General features: G+C 45.0%; 1 long non-coding RNA gene across 1 annotated transcript; it reads right to left on the bottom strand.

Annotated features, from left to right (window-relative positions):
- Nucleotides 1–230: 230 nt before the first annotated feature.
- On the bottom strand, nt 231–19062 carry LOC308337989. The gene is made up of 3 exons (XR_013966354.1): nt 19001–19062; nt 3406–3512; nt 231–1043 (listed from the first exon to the last, which is right to left on the bottom strand). It is a non-coding gene; the product is annotated as an uncharacterized lncRNA (long non-coding RNA).
- Between the last annotated feature and the right edge of the window lie 4790 nt (nt 19063–23852).

Consider the following 23852-nt stretch of genomic DNA (forward strand, 5'->3'; position numbering starts at 1 on the left):
CTTTTTGCAGAGCAGGAGTGTGAGATCTGGATGTGTCTACCATGAAGAAGGTAAGAAGTAGCAGAATGGGAACTTGAGCTCAGGGCTTCCACACTGAAGCTGGGCACTGAAGCTGGGCACCACAGCCTTCCTCTGGCGTGTCCATCTCCTGCTGGACATTCATCCCTGAGCGTCAGCATCGCCTCTGCAACACCAGCCTTCCCTGTATGCCCTGTCCAAGGGTCCTCTTCTACCTTGCTCTCTTTCCCACTCACCTGTTTAATATTCTTCACCTCATCACCACTGCTATTTGACATCACTTAGTTGTATCTAAGTCTGTAAGCTATTCCCTATGCTGGCTTTTTTAATAATCACAAGAGACTTACGAAGCTAGTACACTTTTATCTCTATTAGCCATGCAAAACTGAAGTTTACAGAGTTTAGGGGACTTGCAGAGCAGAAGCAGTAGTAACAGAGTTACTCCAAGTAGAAGAGTTCAGGTATTTGATGGCAAGGGTCACACTTTTCAATCCCGTGCGGTCTCCTGGAAGTGCCATACGGTTGTTTTTAGGACAGAGGCGTTTGCTGTTCTTGTTTTCAGAATGAATGTGTAACTTCTAAAACATCTCTTAAGAAAATTGGTGACATCCTAGTATTTGTCGACTTCAGGAGGATTGAGAATTACTGAAATCGGTGATTTCATTGATGGATACAATAATGGAGTTATTCAAGTGTATTTTTCAGAATAATAGAGATACGCAGTAGTATGGGCCTCATTAATGCCTGGCTAGAAAATGCGTGTCCTTATTCTTCCATACATATTTCACCAAAGATTATTTCACTAGGAGCAGACGCTGATTGGTCATGAGGAGAAAATGGCCCAGATGTGTGTCTGGGGGTGAAAGGAGATTAGCGATTTAAAACCTGCTGGCTATCACCTGTCAAGCAAATACTAGTGTTGACCATGAGTTACTGGAGACAGTAGAGAGAGCTTGTATTTCACCTTCTGGTCCTTCTAACCACCCTGGGTAAGTCCTTTAACTCTCTGAATTTACTCTTCTCACCTGTAAGATGAAAAAAATAAAACTTTATTTACAGGGATGTTATAAGGGTTACATTAACTAACTCAGGTAAACAACCTGGTGTGCAATTGGTAGTAAGTAAACTTAGTCTCCTTCCCTTATCCCTTGTTCTTCGTGATTTACTAGTCCATATAGGAGATATGACTATAAAATAAAAAAACAAGATTGATATTGCAAGTAAATGGGTAGGCGTGCAAACACGTGAAAGAACGCTGCCCCAGCGTAGCAGTACATCTTAGGAAGCTACCCACTTTGCTGACTCTGCTGTGTTTGCTCAGATCATTTCTGGAATGCTTCTCTACCAGTCAGACCTCTAGGCAGAAGACAGCCACAGGAAGTGAAATCAACAAGTTGTTATTCATCCACCATGGATTGTTACTCATCCTGAACAAGTGAATGAGAGATTATTTTTCGAAACAGACCAACAGATAAGCAAGCCACAACGCTAATACCACGTAACAGAGTGGCTATTCAGCGATCCCATCGAGTATCACTCAGCTTCCCAGAACTTTAGCCAGAAATGCTCAGAGAAGCACTTGTTGGCGACTTCACCACTAGCTACTTTCAAAATGAGGAAGTGGATTGGCTCTGGGGGACAGACAGCATGTATTAGTCACAGGAGGTGAGGGATGGTGACATTCCTGAAAATAGAGGGGACCAGAAATAGAATGACAAATATCTAGAACATTCTTTCCTCTAGAGAAAAGTTCAAAACCACTAGCTTTAATGAGGAGAAGTTGGTGGTGTGTAATAAGGCCAACGCGGGAGTGAGACGACCCTATTTCAGGGAATAGCACTTCCCTGGAGATGGTCTCAAGAGCCCTTATTTACAGAAATACTTGCTTTGACTGTGAGCATCCTGAAGAAAAAGCACTTTAGTTAGGTTTCGAAGGCCAACCAGGTGGATGCTCTTAACTCGTGATTGCTGGCTAGATCTGTGGATTTATGAGCAGCCTGGGTCGTGGTGTAGAAGAGGGAAAGTCCATGAACGAGAAGCCAGGCAGCAGGAATAGCTCTGTGTTTTTGGGCTCTTGCTGCTTAGGCTAGGAAGACCTGGCCTGATACCTTCATTTCTGGTTCTGTTAGCTCGGCTCCAAGACCAAAGACCACCTCCTGCTTGAGTTTGCCATCTTTCCTGCAAATGCATCGCTCCTACTGGAGAGGACCCGAGGTTATCTGCAAGGCTTAACGGTAATTTCTTATTTTTTTTAATTTGAAGTTTCAAACTCACAGGAAAGTTGAAAAAGTGATATAGAAAATATCCATGTCCCTTTACCTAGATGCACCAATGGACACATTTTCCCATACTCATCTTACTTCACACTATCCATATTAATACATATATATATATACATATACCACTTTTTTTAAGGATTTTTAAAATTTAAATTCATTTAATTAACATATGATGTATTATTTGTTTCAGGGGTATAGGTCTGTGATTCAGCAGTCTTCTATAACACCCAGTGCTAATTACATCACATATCCTCCCCAATGTCCATCACCCAGTTACCCCATCCCCTCACCCCCCCTCCCCTCCAGCAACCCTCACTTGGATTCCTAAGAATAAGAATCTCTTATGGTTTGTCTCCCTCTCTGGTTTCATCTTGTTTCATTTTTTTCCTCTCTTCCTCTATGATCCTGTTTTGTTTCTTAAATTCTACATATCAGTGAGATCATGTGAAAATTGTCTTTCTCTGATTAACTTATTTTCCCTTAACATCATACCCTCTAACTCCATCCATGTTATTGCAAATGCCAAGATTCCCCCTTTTGCTGGCTGTATAGTATGCCATTATATATAGATAACACATCTTCTTTATCCATTCATCTGTCTATGGACATCTGGGCTCTTCCTAAGTTTGGCTGTTGTGGACATTGCTGCTATAAATATTGAGGTGCAGGTGCCCCTTTGGACCACTACATTTGTATCCTTAGGGTAAATACCCAGTAGTGCAATTGCTGGGTCATAGGGTAGCTCTCTTTTCGACTTTTTGAGGACCCTCCATACTGTTTTCCAGAGTGGCTGCACCAGCTTGCATTCCCATATATAACACCCTTTATCTCAACCACTCAAAAGTAGGCTTCCCCTGTCATATTTGACCCTTAGAAACTTCAGCTTGGGATGCCTGGGTGGCTCAGTCAGTTAAGCATCCAATTCTTGATTTCAGCCCAGGTCATGATCTCAGGGTTATGAGCTCGAGCCCGATATTGGGCTTCATGCTGAGCATGGAGCCTGCTTAGGATTCCCTCTCTCCCTCTGCCCCTCCTCAATGTGCTCTCTCTGTCTCTGCCTGTCTGTCTCTCTCTCTCTCTTAAAAAAATAAAGAAAAAAATGGGGCACCTGAGTGGCTCAGTCAGTCAAGTGTCCAACTCTTGATCTCAGCTCAGGTCTTGATCTCAGTGTCATGAGTTCAAGCCCCACGTTGGTCTCCATGCTGGGCAGGGAACCTGCTTAAAACAAAACAAAAACACTTCAGCTTTCATCTCCCAAGGACAAGAACATTCTCTTATATAACCACAGCACCATTATCATGCCTAAGAAAATCAACATTAATACAATAACAGCTTCCAACACTGAGCCCATATTCACATTGCCCAAATTGTCCCCAAAATGTCCTTTAGAGCAGATTTTTTAAAAAAAGATTTTATTTATTTATTTGACAGAGAGAGATCACAAGTAGGCAGAGAGGCAGGCAGAGAGAGAGGGGGAAGCAGGCTCCCCACCGAGCAGAGAGCCCGACGTGGGGCTCAATTCCAGGACCCTGATATCATGACCTGAGCCGAAGGCAGGGGCGTAACCCACTGAGCCACCCAGGTGCTAGAGCAGATTTTATTTTGGATCTAGGATCCCATCAAAGTCCAGCATTACGTTTGGCTGTTATGTCTCTCTAGCTTTCCCAGGGTAGAATAGTCCTCTACTCATTCTGATGTCCCACTGTGTCCATTAGTGAGCCTCGGCTTCTTGTCCTGCAGAAGGTCCCACATTCTGGGATTGCATTCAGGTGACAGTCCCAACAAGGGCACTGCATTGGCTGTGATGGGTACCTCCCACTGCATCTCATCTCAGGAGTCACAGGTCAGGCCACCCCATAATCAGCAATGCCAATGATGAGCTCTTGATTAGGGTGGAAACTACCCAATCTCCCCATTGTAATGGCCTGTTTCTCCCTCTATAATTAATAATCTGTGGCAAGAAGGGTACTTTCTGTGATGAGCACTGGGTGTTGCATGGAAGCAATTGAATTACTAAACTCTACACCTGAAACTAATATTGTACTGTATGTTAACTAATCGGAATTTAAATAGAAACTTGGGGGAAAAATGTTTAAATACATGAAAAAAATAATCTGTGGGGTAATACTTTGAAACAGTGTGAATATCTTACTCCCTAACAACTGTCCTACTCGGTGATTTCAATATCTATTTGTTACTCTTACCTGAATCTGGCATTAGTTTGAGGGCTACGAAATGGGGACTTATGAATTCTGTCAACATTTATCTGTCGGCATTGTTCATAAAGAACAGTTTCCCCTGTTCTCTCTCCACTTTTTCCTCTCTCTTTACCTTTTAAAGCATCACTATGGACTCATGGACGGTTTTTTTTTTTTTTTCCTACTATAGCCTATCGTAATCCAGTATCATCATTTGGCTGGGAAGAGGGATGAGCTAATTGTGTTTGGCCGTGAAAGTTCCCTCAAGTTGGCTCCTGTATCCTGACCCCATCATCCCACTGATCTCAGGGCAATCCCCTACACTGTGGCCCAAGATATCTCAGACCAACCTTCTGCTCTCCCTGGCACTGACCTGGAACCAACATCTCTCCATGGGGCCCTGATTCTTTTTAGTAGGAAATGGTACTTAGCAATCAACGTCTATGTAATAGGTGCTCTCTCAACTGCAATTTTGAGTTACAATTTTATTTTTTTCTATTTTTGAGATTTTATTTTTTTGACAGAGAAAGAGTGTACAAGCAGCTTCCCCGAGAAGCAAGGAGCCCAATGCGGGGCTGGATCCCGGGTCCTGGAAACATGACCGGAGCCAAAGGCATGTGTGTAGCTAGACTAAGCCACCCAGGTGCCCCCTGAATTGCAGTTTTAAATCAATAAATTTCCAGGCCTCTGCTAACTATGCCTGGGGTTACTGAGACATTAGGAGAGCTAACAGCAATACAGCATGACTCCAGGGGACGGTTAACCCTCCCTCCTAAGAGAATCTCCATTTGGACACCTTTCAGAAGCTGAGGGGTGATTCAAGGCTTCACTTGGCCTCACTGGAGAGATTTGTCTACACTGCTTTAAGGAACTTGCCCTACCCCTGTGAGAGTACCAATTCATAAGGCATTTTTGGACCCAGCCCAAGAAAGAGAGAAGAACATTACTAGAATGACTTTCACTTCTGAAAAAGCGGGTTCAAATACTGATATACTCTCCCGCATCACTGTATTATCATGGGTATGTCCCTTCATTTTTCTGAGCCTCAGTCTTTTTTTTTTTCTTATCCCTAAAAAAAGGTGTATTGAGAGTAACTTCTTCGTATTGTTTTGTTTTCTTAGCAGAATGATAATTAAACAAGGTATGATGCCTTAAAGTGTCTGAAAATTGTATAGAGCTATGTAAACACTAAATAGGAACAAGAGTGCAACATGTGGGGCAGGCAGAAGCCACCTAGATCATTGAAGTTCAAGAAAAACTCAGTCCTCAACTCTTTAGTTAAAGTCTCTAACTAAGGAGCTGGTTTGGACTTGTATTTCTTTTCTTCTCCTGGCTTCCATTTATAGGAGCTTCCCACTAAGGAGCAGAGAACAGGCTGTAAGGAAACTTCTAGTAGGGGCCTGGGGGCTCCATGCCTGCTCACGCTAGACATTTGCCCCCGGGAGCACCCACACTTGGCCCGGTGGGAGGATAATGAGGAAGGTGAAGTCAGGGCCTGAAAGAACAGAGATATCGTCGTTTAGAGACTCTTTTCCCAAACCGCTCTTCCCACTGAACATTGGAGATGAATTATCACTCTCTTTTTGGTTCAGGCCAGCCCATTCAAAGAGGGTCCTTTTCCCTTCCAAGGCCTCCACCAGCTTCCCGTCACAGGGGCGCTACTTCCGGTGCAAGCCCTGTAGACCTTTCAACAAAGACGGCTTTAAGGATGCTGACTTCCGGGCCAGTCACCACACTCTCAGCAGTAGAGACGTGAACTCGGATGAAGATCTGTCTAATCACCAAGGAAACGGAGGCAGAGATAGGAGGTTTTTGATCAGGGCTCTGAGTCAGGGTGGCTAGGCTAAGGCTATGGCATGGAAGAAGGTTGGCCTTCTTGGCCTCAGTTTCAAAATCAGAGAAGCAAGGAAATGCAATCACACGTGTGCTGAGGATCCCTGTCCTCTCAACTGGAATGCAACTCAAGTGTGATCAGCAGACATTAGGCACCTACTGAGGACACAGCTCTGGGCAGGGAGATTTATGGAGCTTCCATTCTTCTCTGGAGGGGAACATTAAGTAAAGGAATGCCTTTCACTGTGCTTTACGCAGTTATAAAGGGGGCAGAGAGGACTAGCAGGTCATAGATTTCATCCATGTAGTATGGGCAAGGAAGAGGGGTGAGGTTGGGCAAGGCCCCTTAGAGGAGGTCAAGGGAAGGAAGGGTTCCAGACAGAGGAAAACTGGATACATGAAGAAAGGCACTTCTTCTAGAAGGATTGGGAAAATATTTGTTACTTACTCATTTCCTGCCCCTCTCCATGATCTATCTCCACCACTTAACCCAAATCATGAGCGTGAAGAAGCTTCTTCTGAGCCGTGAAGTCCATCCAGCCTCCAGATTAACTGCTGTAAGGAATTCTAGTACAGTAGGCTAGAGAATGTCCGTCCACAGACATGGTTCCAAATGCTGGGCAGTGCAGGTGTTTTATAAGGAAAACAGGGCTTTTGCAGATGTAATGATGTAAAGGTTTTGAGATAGAAAAATTATCCTGGATTATCTGGGTGGGCCCTAAGTGCAATCAAAAGTGTTCTCATAAGAAAGAGGCAAAAGGAGATTTCAGACAGACACACTCTGAGGAGAAGGTGATGGGAAGACAGAGCAGAGAGAGATTTGCAGGTGCTGCCTTGAAGAATGGAGTGATGTGGCCACAAGCCAAGGACGCCTGACAGCCTCCAGAAGCTGGGAGGTAGGAAGGGAATTCCTCCCCCACGAAGAAGCTCCAGAGGGAGCACAGCCTGGTCCACAGCTTGTGTCCAGCCCAGTGGCCCTGATTTAGGGCTCTGGCCTCCAGGACTGAGAAAGAATAGATTTCTCTTATTCTAAACCATCACAGAAAACAACAACAGATTCCTACATTGACTAAGCATCACTTTTTCCCAGGCCTTTGTAAGAAGGAGGGCGAGGAGAGAGAAAGAGGGTGATCTGTTGCTTCCTTTATTAATTTTGCTTTTATTTTTCAAGAGATGGTCTGGCCACCCACGCCAGAAGTGGATCCAGCATCCCTCTGGGATATTAGACAACACTGTGGGTCGCCATTCTAGAGAATCACACTGGTGTGAAGAGGACGGCTGTAGTTCTGAAGATGACAGGGCTGACTGTGTCATCTTCTCTTCTGGGCTTTTCACACTACCCACACGGGGCACAAAAATTCAAGCAAACCTACATCACCACACTCGTCAGTCATGTGCCCTTGTCCCAGCCAGCTGGAAGCTCATAATCCATTGAGCATTGTCTCCTCAGTGACAAGCAGTTAAGGGGTTCTCATGAAAGGTAAAATGTGATACAGTAATAGTTTGTAATCCCTACTCTCAAATCATGTAGAGTTGATTTAACTGGGCTAGACTACTGATTATCAATTTTACTAAAAACAACAGAAGAAAATGTGTTCAAATGTTACCATGGATCACTTCTATTTGAAGTGATTGTTTTTCCTTCCTTTTTTTTTCACATTAACTTTATGATAAAAATACCTTACTGTATCGCTTATACATGTGTATGTATATATACATACATATACACACACATATATGTATATACATATACACATGTATATATATGTATGTATATATGTATGTATATATACATACATATACACACGTATATATATGTATATATACATATATATACACATATATACATATATACACATACATATATATTGTAAAGCATTTACATTTAAAAGAAAGAATGAAGAAGTAAAGGGGGGGGAGGCAGCATATTGCAAATTATCCATGAGATCTTAGGGTTTAAAAAGTACTCTGAGAGTTCTTAGTAGCTGGGGCTTGGGAAAATGCCCCAGAAATTTCAGGACTTTAGCTGAGCCTTGAAGAATGAGCAGTATTTTGAGACTCAACTTTGATTTGCCCTTGTGTCTTAGTCTCTTTAGCTGCTATAACAAAATACCACAGACTGGGTGGCTAATAAAAAAACAGAAGTTTCTTTCTCACAGTTCCAGAGGCTGAAAGTCTGAGACCATGGTGCCAGCCTGGTCAGGTGAGGGCCCTCCTTGGGGCTGTAGACTTCTCACTATGTCCTCACAGGGTGGGAGGGGAGAGGGAGCTCTCTGGGGCTTCTTGTATAAGGACACTAATCCCATTCCTGGGGGCTGCAGCCTCCTGACCTAATCACCAACCACGGGGCCCCACCTCCTACTGCCAGCAGTCATGTGGTTCACTGAAATACATTATCCACTGAAATGAATTGCCTATTAAAATATTTTAATTGAAATTAATTTAATTAATTTAAGGCTCATTGTAATAGTCAGATTCAGATGTCTTAGTTTTTCATGCCAGTTCCAACACTTAGCAGCTGTGTGACCTTGGGCAAGTAACATAAACTCTCTGACCTTGAAGAGATTGATAAGTGACCTGCCCATGCAGATATCTGCCTGACAGTGTTGCCGATGGTATGGAATAATGATATGTGAAAGTCTGGGCCTAAAACAACCACTCAACATGTTTGTTCTTTTTCCTCCAAGGATCATCATGAACAGAGTGTTGGAGGGCAGCAAGGCTGGGGAAGGAGCTTGAAAACTGGCAGAAGCAGGCAAGTCTCTTTAATCACTGAGCACTCGGCATGTGCCCTGGGCTTTATGCATTTATGCATTTACGCTCATTTAATTCGCACAGCAACCCCTCGAGATTAGGTTCTGAGAGGTTAAGTAACTCCCTCTCACTTTTTAACTACATCTGTTCAGTAACTATTCTTGCGCAGGGCTGGTGGGGAGCAGCCCTGATGATGCCCTTGCTGGGTAGTGTTGTGAACACTCCCACTGTGGCTGATTTCCGGCTGCTAATGGTTTCACCACTGGCTCCAGGCATTCCCAGGGATTAGACAGTGGGCTCTGACGGCTACTCAAACTGGCTCTGACACACCTATCACCTGCCTCAAGCTTCCACTGCCACACCCTTCCTTGTGTTCCTTTTTTTTTTTTTTACATCTTTTTATTTAAATTCAATTTGTTAACATGTAGTGTATTAGTAGTCTCAGAGATGGAGTTCAGTGATTCATCAGTTGCATACAATACCCAGTGCTCAGTACAGCATGTGCCTTCCTTAATGCCCATCACCCAGTTACCCCATCCCTCCACCCCCCTCCCCTCTAGAAACCCTCAGGTTATTTCCCAGAGTTAAGAGTGTCTTACGGTTTGCCTCCCTGTTTTCATCTTTTTATGTTTCCTTCCCTTTCCCTGTGTTCATCTGTTTTGTTTCTTAAATGCCAAATATGAATGAGATCATATGGTATTTGTCTTTCTCTGATTTATTTCGCTTAGCGTAATACCCTCTAGTTCCATCCACACCATCGTAAATGGCAAGATGTCATTCTTTCTGATGGCTGAGTAATATTCCATTGCATACAGATACCACATCTTTTTTATCCATTTATCTGTCGATCTGGGCTCTTTCCACAGTTTAGCTATTGTGGACATTGCTGCTGTAAACATTGGGGTGCAGTTTCCCCTTCAAATCACCATGTTTGTGTCCTTTGGGTAAATCCCTAGTAGCGCTGGGTTGTAGGGTAAGTTCTATTTTTAAGTTTCTGAGGAACCGCCATACTGTTTTCCACAGTGGCTGCACCAGCTTGCCTTCCCACCAAGAGTGTTAAGAGGGTTCCCCTTTCTCCACATCCTCACCTTGGAGCATTCTCACCTGAGAGCCTCTGCATTTGCTGTGCCCTCTTTCTCCAACTCCATCCATCCGCATCTTCATTGGGCTGCCTACTTCCTGTCATTCAGATCTGAGCTCTGAGGTCCCCTCCACACAGGTGATCCCCCCTACCTACTTGCACTAATGTAGCTCCCCACTCAGTCACTCTTTAGCACATCATGGCTTTCCTGTCTTCACAGGGCATCTCATCGTATGAAATTTCTATGAACTCCTTTATTATCTGCTTCTCCCTACTGGCATGTAGACTCCTTGGGAACAGGGACTTTATCTTGTTTATTTCCATGTCTTCAGCACATAGTAGATGTTTAGTGAATAATTGTTGAATGAATGAATTTGTTCAAGGTCACATGGCTAATGAGGAAGGAAGTAGAAGTCAGACCTAGACCCCATACTCTTGATCTTTCTAAAGATATTACCTTATCCTCAAGTGGCTTGCAGAATAGTCTAGAATACAGAATAATTACCTAACTACAGGCAATGGCAGTGCAAAGAAATGTCTTAGGTGCTGCTGGCGGGAATATAAATTGGCATAATCAATGCTGGCAGGCCAGTCCAAGGACCTAAAGGGCATCCCACAAGACTAGCCAAGAGGGTCTCTGGCTGTGCGCAGGATAGAAATCAAACATGAGCCAGCAGGAGGCAAAAGCAGACTTTACTGAAGGTATAGAGAGACTGCAGGTACACAAAGAGTGTCCAGGAGACTCAGAAAGGAAAGCAGGAAGTCCTGTCTATGTTCAGGATCTGGGATTTTTAGTGAGGATGGCAGTCTGGGGTATGTGTCCTCACAGGCATCCAGGAACTGGTTAGAACAAAGATGGAGGCCCAGGTGTTATTCCTCAGAGCCAGAGAATCTTGGTATGGAGATGTCTAGCACTGGTGGTCTGGAATATGCATATGATGGCTTCGCTTGTCATTCTCACCTGGTCCTTCCTTAGATGTTATCTATTCTAAAGAAATCATTCACTCCTTGTCTCTTACAAGAAAGACAACACTATTTGCATTATGATGCTTGTGTATAGTGGGGCGGGGGAGTACAGGTCCTAGCAAGAATAGGAATAAGAAAAGGAACAAAACACAGATTTTTATGGAGTCATTCAATTTCCCTGTCTCATAACAACTTTGGAGAACATTTCACACTACCTTCTAAGTTGAAGATGACTTCTTCTAAGGATATACCTGAGAGTAATTCTTATACGCATACAGCTGGAGGCATGTAAACAGTGTTCCTAGTGGCAAGAGTCATAAAAGCAAAAACTTACAAACCATCCAAACATGAATGAACAGTAATACAGTATCAAATCAATGAACATATACAGTATACAGTAATCAAATCAATGAACGACCCAACATTCACCAGTATGGCTCTACATTTGCCATATACTACTGAACACAAGAGAGGAAACCCCGAAAGATTTCAAACAGCATTATACATTTTTGTGATATTAAAAACATCTAAAAATGTTTAGGCATCCTTTTCAAGAGTACTTATAAATTAAGTAAAGTTAAATGAAAAGGAAAACAAGGAAATGATGACTACAGAACACAGGATAAAGCTCCTGGGGCATGGGGAGGCAGGGGATGGGCTCACTGGAGGAGAGAGTGGTCAACTGATAAGATGTAGGTTATTGTCAAGGTCCTAACTTTAGCTCTAGGTCAAGGGTTTGTGCATGATTATTGTATTATTAAAAATGATCTGATAGCCAGCTGCTGCCTCCTGGTGTGATAAGGAAACTGAGGCTCAGAGGGGTTCAGTGACTTGGCCAAGGTCAAACAGCTAGTAAGTGGAGGAGCCAAGACTTAAGAGCTACTTGCCTCCTATTTTCTACTGCACCCCATCCCCAATTTGTACCATAACCCAATAAAAACCCAAACTAAACACATCCGAAAGCTGGATTCACCTGACCCTCTACCCCAGTTTAGGAGCCATGCCCATCTTGTTTCCCTCACTCTTCCCCCATGTGACTGAGCCCTGTGGTTTGATCTGGATTGGCCCTGCATGGACGAGATGGAGCTATAGCAGCAGCAAGAACAAGACCATTGGGCCTGACTCCAGAGCATCACAGACAGAGATGATAACCTGGTACCTATTGGCAAGCTATCCTGAGAGCACTATGATGACAAGTGCTCTGATGGCGCCAGCCCAGTTTACCCTGCACCCCCTGCAGAACCAGCTGGTTGCCCCAGTGCCTGAAAGCTCACCCTTGGGAATCTCTTCAGCCACTGCCAGGAATGGGTCTCCTGTGCCTTTGAATCTCCGGTGCCTGAGCCCACCCCACCTTTCTGCCCAGTACCTACTCCTTGGCCATCAGGTAGAGTCTCTTTCTAACTCTCTTTAATAAATAGGATTGAAAAAAATATAAAAATAAAAATGAACTAAAAACAGAAAGTAGCTAAATAGCTCAAATTGATCCATGCAGACCGTGGATCATGATTATCTGGTTCGGCAGTCCTGAGATCTAACTAAACGAAGAAACTACATGTCATGAGAGATCTAGTTCTGCAGTCCTAAGATCTAATTAAACAAAGAAACTACATGTTGTGAGAATGGGAAGGGGAGGAGTGCACAGGGAAAAAAAACAGTTTCATTAAGCCCTCAACAAGTGGCCTCCACCATGTGGCACCTTGCTTGCTACTTTCATATTCTTGATCCACTTAATTATCACGAAAACCCTATGAGGTAAATGTTTGTTTCCATTTTAAAGATGAAGAAACGGAAGCAAATTGCCTTGCTTACTTTTCCAAACCTACCCTAGATTGGGGCTTGTCAGAAGGTGTGGGTAAATACCTTCTAGGGTGGTTTGGGGAGAGGATAGGGCAGGCAGAGGGTGAGGGAGGCAGTTTTAATATTTTCATTCTCGGAATGGAGATGCAAGACTTGTCATCAGCCAGAGTGTTGGTCTACCTATGGCTTGATAATAAGCAAAATTTTCCCTGTTTATATAGGTCATAAGTTATTTATGTTTATATTGCATTATTAAAAGGCAAAATTCAACTGGGTAAATGTGAAGGTCAAATCAGCTTTATTCAACAATTTATGAGTCAGGCAGTATCCCATCTAGCAAGGAAAGAGGGACACCCAGGAGCTGTGCAAAATGGACAGATTTTTCTAGACAGAACTAGGATGGGACCAGAGGGGTAACTAGAAAAAGAAAAAAAAGGATCATTCAAGGCAAGGTCACCTTCCCTTAGGGGGAAGGCAGGGGTCTTAAGTAGATTACCTTACTAGTGTTGATCAGCTTATTCTGGACTGATTAGTTTAAAATTCCACTCCTGAGAGAGGCTGAAATTGCTATTAGGTTAGGTATTAAATCTTGGTGGGCCTAAATTTACACCTAAAGTAGCTGGAGAAAGAACAGCAAATAAAACCTAAACCCAGCAGAGGAAGAGAATGAATTAAGATTAAGAGCAGAAATCAATGAAATAGAAATCAAAAGAACAGTACAGATCAATGAAACTAGGAGCTGGTTCTTTGAAAGAATTAATAAGATTGATAAGCCACTGGACAGACTTATTAAAAAGACAAGGAAAAGGACCCAAATAAAATCATGAATGAAAGAGGAGAGATCACAACCAACACTGAAGAAATACAATTATAAAAACATATTATGAGCAACTATGTGTGAACAAATTAGGCAATCTTGAAGAAATGGATGCATTGCTAGAGATGTATAAACTACCAAAACTTAACCAGGAAGAAATAGCAAACCTGAACAGACCCATAACCAGCAAGGAAATTGAAGCAGGCATCAAAAATCTCCCAACAAACAAGAGTCCAGGGTCAGACGGCTTCCCAGGGGAATTCTACCAAACATTTAAAGAAGAATTAATTCTTCTTCTGAAACTGTTCCAAAAAATAGAAATGGAAAGAAAGCTTCTTAACTCTTTCTATGAGACCAGCATTACCTTGATCCCAAAACCAAAGAGCCCATCAGGGGGCGCCTGGGTGGCTCAGTTGGTTAAGCATCTGCCTTTGGCTCAGATCATGATCCCAGGGTCCTGGGGTTGAGCCCCATTTCAGGCTCCTTGCTCAGAAGGGAGCCTGCTTCTCCCTCTCCCTCTGCCTGCTGCTCTCCCTGCTTGTACTCTCTCTCAATCTCCCTCTCTCTCTCTGTCAAATACATAAATAAATAAAATCTTCAAAAAAAAAAAAAAAGAGACCCCACCAAAAAGAATTACCAATATCCCTGATGAACATGGATGCAAAAATTCTCACCAAGATACTAGCCAATAGGATCCAACAGTACAGTAAAAGGATTATTCGCCACAACCAAGTTGGATTTACTCCTGGGCTGCAAGGGTGGTTGAACAGCCACAAACTAGTCAATATGACACACTACATTAATAAAAGAAAGGACAAGAACCATGTGACTCTCTCAAATGATGCAGAAAATGCATTTGACAAAGTACAGCATCCCTTCTTGATTAAAACTCTTCACAGTGTAGGGATAGAGGGAGCATACCTCAATATCATAAAAGCCATAGATGAAAGCCCACAATAAATATTCTCAATGGGGAAAAACTGAGAGGTTTTCCCTTAAGGTCAGGAACACAGCAGAGATGTCCACTATCACCACTGTTGTTCAACATAGTACTAGAAGTCCTGGCTTCAGCAATCAGACAATACAAAGAAATAAAAGGCATTCAAATCGGCAAAGAAGTCAAACTCTCGCTCTTCACAGATGACATGATACTCTATGTGGAAACCCCAAAAGACTCCACCCCAAAATTGTTAGAATTCATACAGGAATTCAGCAAAGTGGAAGGACATAAAATCAATGCATAGAAATCAGTTGCATTTCTATACACTAACAATGAGACGGAAGAAAGAGAAATGAAGGAGTCTATTCCATTTATAATTGTACCCAAAACCATAAGCTATGTAGGAATAAACCTGACCAAAGAGACAAAGGACATGTACTCAGAATACTATAGAATACTCATTAAAGAAATTGAAGACGACACAAAGACATGGAAAAATGTTCCATGCTCATGGATTGGAAGAACAAATATTGTTAAAAGGTCATGCTACCTATAGCAACCCATATATTCAATGCAGTCCCTATCAAAATACCATCAACTTCTTTCACAGAGTTGGAACAAATAATCCTAACTTGTGTATAGAACCAGAAAAGACCCCAAATAGCCAAAGGAATGTTGAAAAAGAAAACAAAAGCTGGTGGTATCATAATCCTGGACTTTAACCTCTATTACAAAGCTGTATTCACCAAGACGGTATGGAACTGGCACAAAAACAGACACATAGATGAATGGAACAGAATAGAGAGCCCAGAAATAGACCCTCAACTCCATGGTTGTCTAATCTTCGACAAAGCAGGAAAAAAATTTTAATGGGAAAAAGTCTCTTCAATAAATGGTGTTGGGAAAATTGGACAGCCACATGCAGAAGAATGAAACTGGTCCATCCTCTTATCATACACAAATAAAAACTCAAAATGGATAAAAGACCTAAATGGGAGTCTTGAATCCATCAAAATCCTAGAGCAGAACACAGGCAGCAACCTCTGTGACTTGGCCGAGGCAACTTCTTGATAGCTGCATCTCCAAAGGCAAGGGAAACAAAGGCAAAAATGAACTATTGGGACTTCATCAAGATAAAAAGCTTCTGCACAACAAAGGAACCAGTCAACAAATCCAAAAGACAACGGACAAAATGGAAGAAGATATCTGCAAATGACATATCAGATAAAGGGCTAGTATCCAAAATCTATAAAGAACTTATCAAACTCAACACCCAAAGAACAAATAATCCAATCAAGAAATGAACAGAAGAGTGAACGGTCATTTCTTCAAAGAAGATATCCAAATGGCCAACAGACACATGAAAAATTGCTCAACATCACTTGCCATCAGGGAAATACAAATCAAAACCACAGTGAGATACCACCTCACACTGGTCAGAATGGCTAAAATTAACCAGTCAGGAAATGACAGATGTTGGCGAGGATGCGGAGAAAGGGGAACCCTCCTACACTGTTGATGGGAATGCAAGCTGGTGCAGCCACTCTGGAAAACAGTATGGAGGTTCTTCAAAAAGTTGAAAATAGAGCTACCCTATGACTGAGCAATCACACACTTGTATCCCAAAGATACAAATGTAGTGATCCGAAGGGGCACCTGCACTCCAATATTTATAGCAGCAATGTTCACAATAGTCAAGCTATGGAAAGAGCCCAGATGTCCATTGACAGATGAATGGACAAAGAAGATGTGGCATATATATATACAAAGGAATACTACTCAGCTATCAAAAAAAAAAGAACTCCTTCCATTTGCAATGGTGTGGCTGGAACTAGAGGGTGGTATGCTAAGTGAAATAAGTCAATCAGGGAAACAAAATTATCATGTGATCTCACTCATATGTGGAATTTAAGAAACAAAACAGAGGATCATGGGGGAAGAGAGGAAAAAATAAAAGAAGATGAAATCAGAGAGGGAAACAAACCAAAAGTGACTCTTGATCACAAGAAACAAACAGGATTGTTGGAGCAGAGGGAGGTGGGGGGATGGGGTAACTGGATGTTGGGCATTAAGGAGGGCACATGATGTAATGAATACTGGGTGTTATATAAGATGATGAATCAATGATCTCTACCTCTGAAACTAATAATACATTACATGTTAATTAAATTAAAATATAAAAATTAAAAAATTCTTCATGGGGTTTAGCAAATCTGACTCCATCTGAAGCCCATTGTTTTTTTTTCCAGTGTGTTATGCATGAATTGGAAAAATATATCTAAAGCAATGTACAGAAAAAAAAAAGCAATGTACACAATCCCACAAAGATTCATTAAAATGTCTTTTGTAGAATTTTAAAATAAACTTATATTTTTAAAAATATTGAAAAATTGTATCATATAACCCTAAGATCACTGAATTTTTATTTATTTATTTAATTTTATTATTTATTTATTTATTTTTAAATTTTCTTAAGTAGGCTCCACACCCAGTGTGCAGTCTCATGCAGATCTCGAACTCACGACACTGAGATCAAGACCTGAGCTGACATCAAGAGTTGGCACTTAACTGACTAAGCCACCCAGGCACCCCACTGAATTTTTAAATGGTGAAAATTATTTTTCCAATTATCTTGGTTTCCACTCTTTTATTTATTTTCATAAGATTTTATTTTTAAGTGATCTTTACACCCAACTTGGAGTTGGAACGTACAACCTTGGGATCAAGCGTGCTCTACGGAAGGAGCCAGCCAGATGCCCCTCCCATTCTTTTAAGTCCAAGGGAAGGTTTGTTGGTTGGTTGGTTTGCTTCATACCTAGCTATTAAGTTTTATTCTATTTCTTAGAAATAAAATTTCCCCTTTTGCTGCTTTTACAAAAAGGAAGTGGTGTGAGGCAGGGAAAACCCTTTTTATTTTTTTTCTTTTAGCTTGTACCTATTTCACAACGCTTCTATTGTTAAGTGCAAGTTGGAAACACAAACCCTGGGGCAATGATATTTGGGATAAGGTCTTTACAAAGAGAAAACAGGGACAATGGAGTGTCTCCTACTAGGATTCCAGAATGACAGGCTGGGATTTTTGTTCAAAGATGGGCATGCATGCATGCATAAATAAATAAATAAATAAATCTCTCCCCCTCTCTATCTTCCTTTTGTAACGGAGGGAGGGATCTTAATTTTTCCAATGTGTGAGGAAAAATACAAGCTTTGTGTTGGTTTGGAGTGATGCTCCAAACTGTGTTTCTGCTTTAGTTTTCCTCCTGTGTCACATGGCTTTACCATGTTAGGGTAGGCTTTACCCTAGCCCTAACCCTAACCATAGACTTTCCGTGTGCCTATAGTAAGTCTTAAGGACAAATATAATACTGTGAAATAGTCCCGAATCTTGAGGTCCTTAGATCTGTTAGAATTGTGCCTCAGAACAAGGTAGGACTGACATGCCTTTTTTGTTTTTAATGTTTTCTTTTATTGCGGTGTAATTGACCTATAACATCCTGTAAATTTAAGATATACTGATTTGATACATTTGTATTGCAATCTGATTCACACTGTAGCATTCTGTTGAGTCACATAATTATAATTTCTTCTAATGGTAGAATCTGTTCTCTAACATGTTACCTGCGTGGAACCTTCTCTCCCCCCAGCCCACCCCTCACCCTCTTCCCAGCAGCCCCCTCCCCTTTTGCCAGTTCCACTCCATTCCTCTTTACGTTCACTTTTCCTAAGTTACGGTCTCTCTGAACTAGACTGGGCATTAAAGATTAGCTAGTTTAGTGGTTTTCAAAATGTTCTCTGATCCTCTAAACCATCTTCCCACAGAAAACCTTACATAAAACGCCCATGATACAAAGCTGACAAAGTGTACCCGCTCTGAGAAGAGGAAGAAAGGATGCTATGCTTCACCCACACCACCTCCAGTTGATAACCCCAACAACCCCTGCCCATAAAGGGTCCCTTGGCAAAGTCCAAGGGAGCCCCAGCCAAAGCCAACACCCTCATTTGGCAGGTGAGGAAGCTTAAGTTCAGAAATGGGCAGAGAACATATCCAAGTTACAGGCGACACATCTTGGCATCCCGATTCCCAGTGCCGGAGCCCTCCCATGCCTGTCCTTTCTTTTCCTTACCGCACGGTTTCAAAATCTTCCGGCCATGAGGAATCCCCTTGAAGTCCAGGGGCTAAAATCATTCCCAGTGAGGCAAAAACTGCCTTCCATTGCCAAAGCAACATCCCAACCCTCGGGACTGGAAACATTCTGCAGCCACTTGACCTTTTCTCAAAAAGAGAAGAAAAAGACAAAGACAGGCTTCTGAACTTACGAGTGCAGTGAACTGGACCCATCCTGGCAACCCTGTGACCATTTCAGGAGGGCTACCACTGGAATTAAACAGTGCTGACGTGAACAAAAACAAGTTCACGGTCCAGGGCGGACTTTGGTATGACCTCTTGGCGCAGAGGGACAGGACAATGTGCTGTCCCTTCTGAGGGAGTAGCTTGATGCTGATGGGTCGGGACCACTCTCCTTCCCCCCTCCTCCTTCCCACTGCTGTCAGACACCCTGTCTGGTGAAGAGTCATCCCTCTTTCCTGTGTACTATAGCGACAGGAACATGTATAAAGCTTCCCCTAGCGTTTCAAAGTTAACACCATGGAAGGACATTGCATCCTGATTGCCAGGGCTCTATCCTGGGCAGGACAAACGGCAGCAGTCCTAAATTTAAGCAGGGAAGCAGGCTGAGGAAGCCAGCCTGGGATTTCTGTCAAAGCACTCTAGACCAAACAGCTCCCATCCAAGGAGTCTGGTTTTCCATAGTGATTTTTCCAGGCTACCTAAAACTATTTTTATATCCATCATTTCCTCTCACAGTCTGCCCGAAGGCAGGGAGAGAGACCCATTAATTCAATTTTTCTGGAGAAACAGAAATCCACCAATTTTGTGTCAAGGGGCTTAGGACGAGTCCAGAAGGTAACCAGGTTATTTTAATGGTCGACATCTCTTCATCATCATAACCATGGCAGTAAGTGGTTGTTAGGACAAATTTTAAGCGCTCAAATCCTGGCTCTGCCATTTACTAGCTCTGTGACCTTGAACAAGATACTTGATCTCTGTCTGCATCAATATCTTCACTCGTCAAGGGACCACTGATAATATGGCAGGATCCACTTTAATGTCTTAAGGGAGTAAATGAGTTACATATGTAGGAAACTAAGAACAGCACCAGCATATAGTAAGTTCTTGATAAATTCGAGTTATTATTTGTTTCGTGCTTCCACAAAATACTTCCACAGACTACTCCCAACTACTACCTCCCAACTAGCCTCCAGATCCTTTGATTCTCAGCCCAGGCATTTGGAAGAAATTCAGAATATTGGGTCAGGTCCAGCATCCTTTACGGAACGCACCCCCGGAGGTTAGTCTACTAGGTATGGTTTTCTTAGCCCAGTCCTGTCTTTTTGTTCGCTGCTCTGGAAAAGCACTCTGCAAAAGGCTCCAGGAAGTTTCCTCCGCTCTGGCAGAAGCTCTCACCCAGGAAGCATGAACTTTCCCTCCTCCCTTACACAAGCAGAAGGCAGAATTATGCACATTGTTGCTAAACCCTAGTAGTCCTTATCTCCCCACTTCTACCACCACTGGACTTTCTTTAGAAAAGCAATTCTAGCCCTGTAACAGAATTCAGCTGTGTCATTTCCCCTGGTAAAACCTTCAGATGCCTTAGAAAGCAGCATCAAAAAACTGTTCATGGGCTCTGGTCACCATCCCTCCCCCACCCTCCAAGCAGGGAAAGGAGTTGACACTTTTGGAGAACCCCATGTGTGTGAGGCTAGGTTACTATGATGCACATGGATAAGGGTGTGGGGCTGGAGAGGTAGAAGCAACGTATCCAGGCACCACAGTCAATAAAAGCTTTCATCATACACTTACCAGCTCTATGATCTTCCTCAACCTTTCTGAGCTGAGTTTTGTCAACTGCGAACTGGGATAATAATTGTATACACCCCATAAGGGTCATAAACACTCAATGAGTCAATTCATTTACTATGCTTAGCACAATGATGGACACGAGAGTCCAATACATGCTAGGTCTTATTATTATTATTATTATTACCTGAAAAAGAGCAGCCAGGGTTTACTCTTTCTCTCTTCCATTAAGCCAAGTGGGGCCATTGTCCTTGACTGAAGACAGTAACTTTGTCTCCAAATGAAAGAGCATTAATAACCCCAAGCCAAGTTCACGTGTGCAGTGTGGGGTGGGTGTGAGTGTGGTTAAGACTCCCTCCTTCTTTGAGGTGGGAGTAGTTTTATCCAACCTATGATGTGAATTCACTTATGCATCCCCGCTGAGCAAGGATGATCTAGTCTTCCGTTGAATTCTTTCATTGACAAGTTGCTCATTCCCGAATGAAAACCAACCCACTGCATTTTGAACACCTTTATAATTAGAAAGCGTTCTTTCTCTGTTCCTTCTCTCCCCACCCTCCCTCCACTTCCCACTTTCCCTGTCCTCCTCCTTCCTCCTTCCACCTTCCCCTTTCTCTCCTTTTTTCCACCCTGCCCTCTCCCTCCACCCCTCTCCTCTCCCAAGTCTGAGAGCCAGAGCTCCCAATCTTTGTCCTGAAGTCATTATCTCGAGAAGTCCTGGAGAGCACGGTAGGTTTTTGGTCTGGCCAGCGGGCAGGAGCTTGGTCTCCACCGGCCACAACTATCCTCCGGATTTTGCAGGGTCTTCCAGAAGCAAAGGCTTTTATCTGGGCCTACAGGGCTTGGCTTTATGGTTCATTACTGTCATCCATCAATTCGCCCAATTTCCATTATTAACCCATCTAGAACCACACGAACCACATTAAACTTGACACGGGTTGATCTGGCGCCTGGAGGCCCAGCTGACTCAATGGGCGAGCCGCGGAGAAGGGTGAGGCGCGGGGAGCGACTCCCCGGAACCCACGCACACCCGCAGCCCTCGTGCGCTGGAGTCCTCCGCGCAGCAGCTCCCGGACGCTACCGCCCGTGCCCGGCCCGGAGCAGGCTCGGGCGGCGCTGTCGCTTTAAGAGAGGGGCGGGGCCCGGGTACTGGCAAGGCAGGGCCGGCCCACAAGGCTCCTTTTCCTTTTTGATCCATTCAAAAATTACTCATTGCAAATTCCCGGACCGCTAGGAGCAGAGAAGGAAGGGGGCGGAGGAGAGAGGGCCGCTGCCGGCGCCGCGCTGGGGGCACCCGGGGGGCCGAGCGGCTGACGGCGGGTCCGGCCCAAGCAGCCCGCGGGCCGCCCTGGCTCCGGTGGCCTCACCAGGAAGCGTCAGTCTCGACTCTGGGGAAGCTCCGAGCGCCGCCTCCGTCGCCGCCTCCCGCCCGGCGCCGGGTCCCCGAGCCCCCTTCCCTGCTCCCTCCCGGACGCTCGGGCTCGGGCGCTTTCCCCGGCGATGGCTGGCCGCTGAGCCATGGCTCAGTACGGCCACCCCGGCCCGCTCGGCATGGCTGCGAGAGAGGAGCTGTACAGCAAAGTCACCCCGCGGAGGAGCCGCCAGCAGCGCCCCGGCACCATCAAGCATGGATCGGCGCTGGACGTGCTGCTCTCCATGGGCTTCCCCAGAGCCCGCGCGTAAGTGGCGGGGCTCGCGCCCCTCGCGCCCCACGCGGCCGGCCCTCGGCTTCGCTCCGGCTCGCCTCCCGGCGCCCGCCGGACGGACGGCGCGCTCCCCGCTGCCCACCACCTGCTGGGGCAGGACCGGCGCGCGGGCGGCCCGGGACTCGGCCCCTCCCGGCGCGGGTGCCGGGGCAGGCGCGGCGGGGAGCGCTGGTTGGGCGGGGGCGCCTGCCGGGGGTGCCGAAGGTGAGGCGTCCCTCCCGGCGAGGGCACCGGGGTCGGCTCCCAGGTACGGTGCCCGGCGGGCGGCCCCCGTGGTGGGGCTATGCGGGTGTCTCGCCGGCTCCCCGAGGTCTCCGGCGCCCGGCCCCCGGGGAGGCGGGGCCCCAGCGAGGATTCGGGCACCCTCCGGATCCGGACCGCAGGGCTGGTTTAGGATCTTCTCCGCCGGCTGGGAAGGGGCAGGGGACCTCGGGGCGGAGGGGCCGGCGCTCTCACCGCAGCGGCTTCCAGCTCCGGATGTCGCTCTCGGGTTCGGTCTCCCTCCGGAGTAGGAGGAGCGGGAGCGTGGGTGTTGCTGCGTGTTCATTGATAGGGAGGATGGAATGAGGAGAAGCGATTCCTCCTGGGGACCTGGGTTCTCGTCAGTGGTGACGGCAGCGCGGAAATCTGTGGGTGCCTGAGAGTAAGGAGGGGAGCTGTCTTCCCTTATCCTAATAACCCTTGGAGGGCGGGGTGGGGAAGGGCGGAGAGAGCGCAGGTGGCAGTCCCTGCAGCCCGCTGGGAAGAGGCCTGGCCGCCTGCACCAGGCAGTGGCAGCAGGAGTCTTCCTAAGCTGGCCAACCAAGACCGTGGGGCTGGAACCCTGCCTAGGAGGAAACCAAGGCCGGGCGGCCAGGCCCTTCTCCTTCGGTTAATTTCTCGCGTGCAGAATTCTTCGGTGGGGGCACAGGGCCTGCGATCCTGTGGGGGCGCTGCTCCTTTGAATGACATCACCTGAATGGGAGAGTTGGACAAACTTTATGGGGAAGGGCCAAGTTAATGAAAAAAACATTTTTCTCCCCGCTTTTTTCAGGTGGCAAGTCTAGGTAACCCTTCCCCAGCCTTTGGGTCAACCTTCCTTACTCTATTCTTTACTAACTTGACTGTGACCTTGTAATCAAAGCACACCCCTGGTTTTATCTTTCCACCCAGCCCACTGGGACAGACAGTCAGGAAAGTGGACCTTGGGAAGTCAGGAAATACATTGACGTTTTTGACTCGGGTTGACTTCCAAGCAATGGAGCTCCAGTTCCCGATGCCAGAGTTACAGGGAAAATGGGATGGCTTTGCAGGGCTGTGTCAGGTGTGGATGCTGCAGATTGTGTCCTTATTCTGGTGGGTGGCTGCGCTCTGCTTAAGCAAGGGGAGGTAGAGGCTGGGGAGTCTGCTGGGCAGGGCTGCAGAATTAGCATAGGCCCCGGCATCTAGGCCAGCATTAAGGACCTAAGTAGCTCAGTTAAGAGAAGAATTAACTGAACTTCTCAGACTGTCATGTTTGCTGTTCACGCCTGCTTTAAAGGGGGTGCCTTTTTTTCCCGGGCTGGGT

The sequence above is a fragment of the Martes martes genome (assembly GCF_963455335.1).
Source record: "Martes martes genome assembly, contig: scaffold_248, whole genome shotgun sequence".
NCBI classification, from domain to species: Eukaryota; Metazoa; Chordata; class Mammalia; order Carnivora; family Mustelidae; genus Martes; species Martes martes.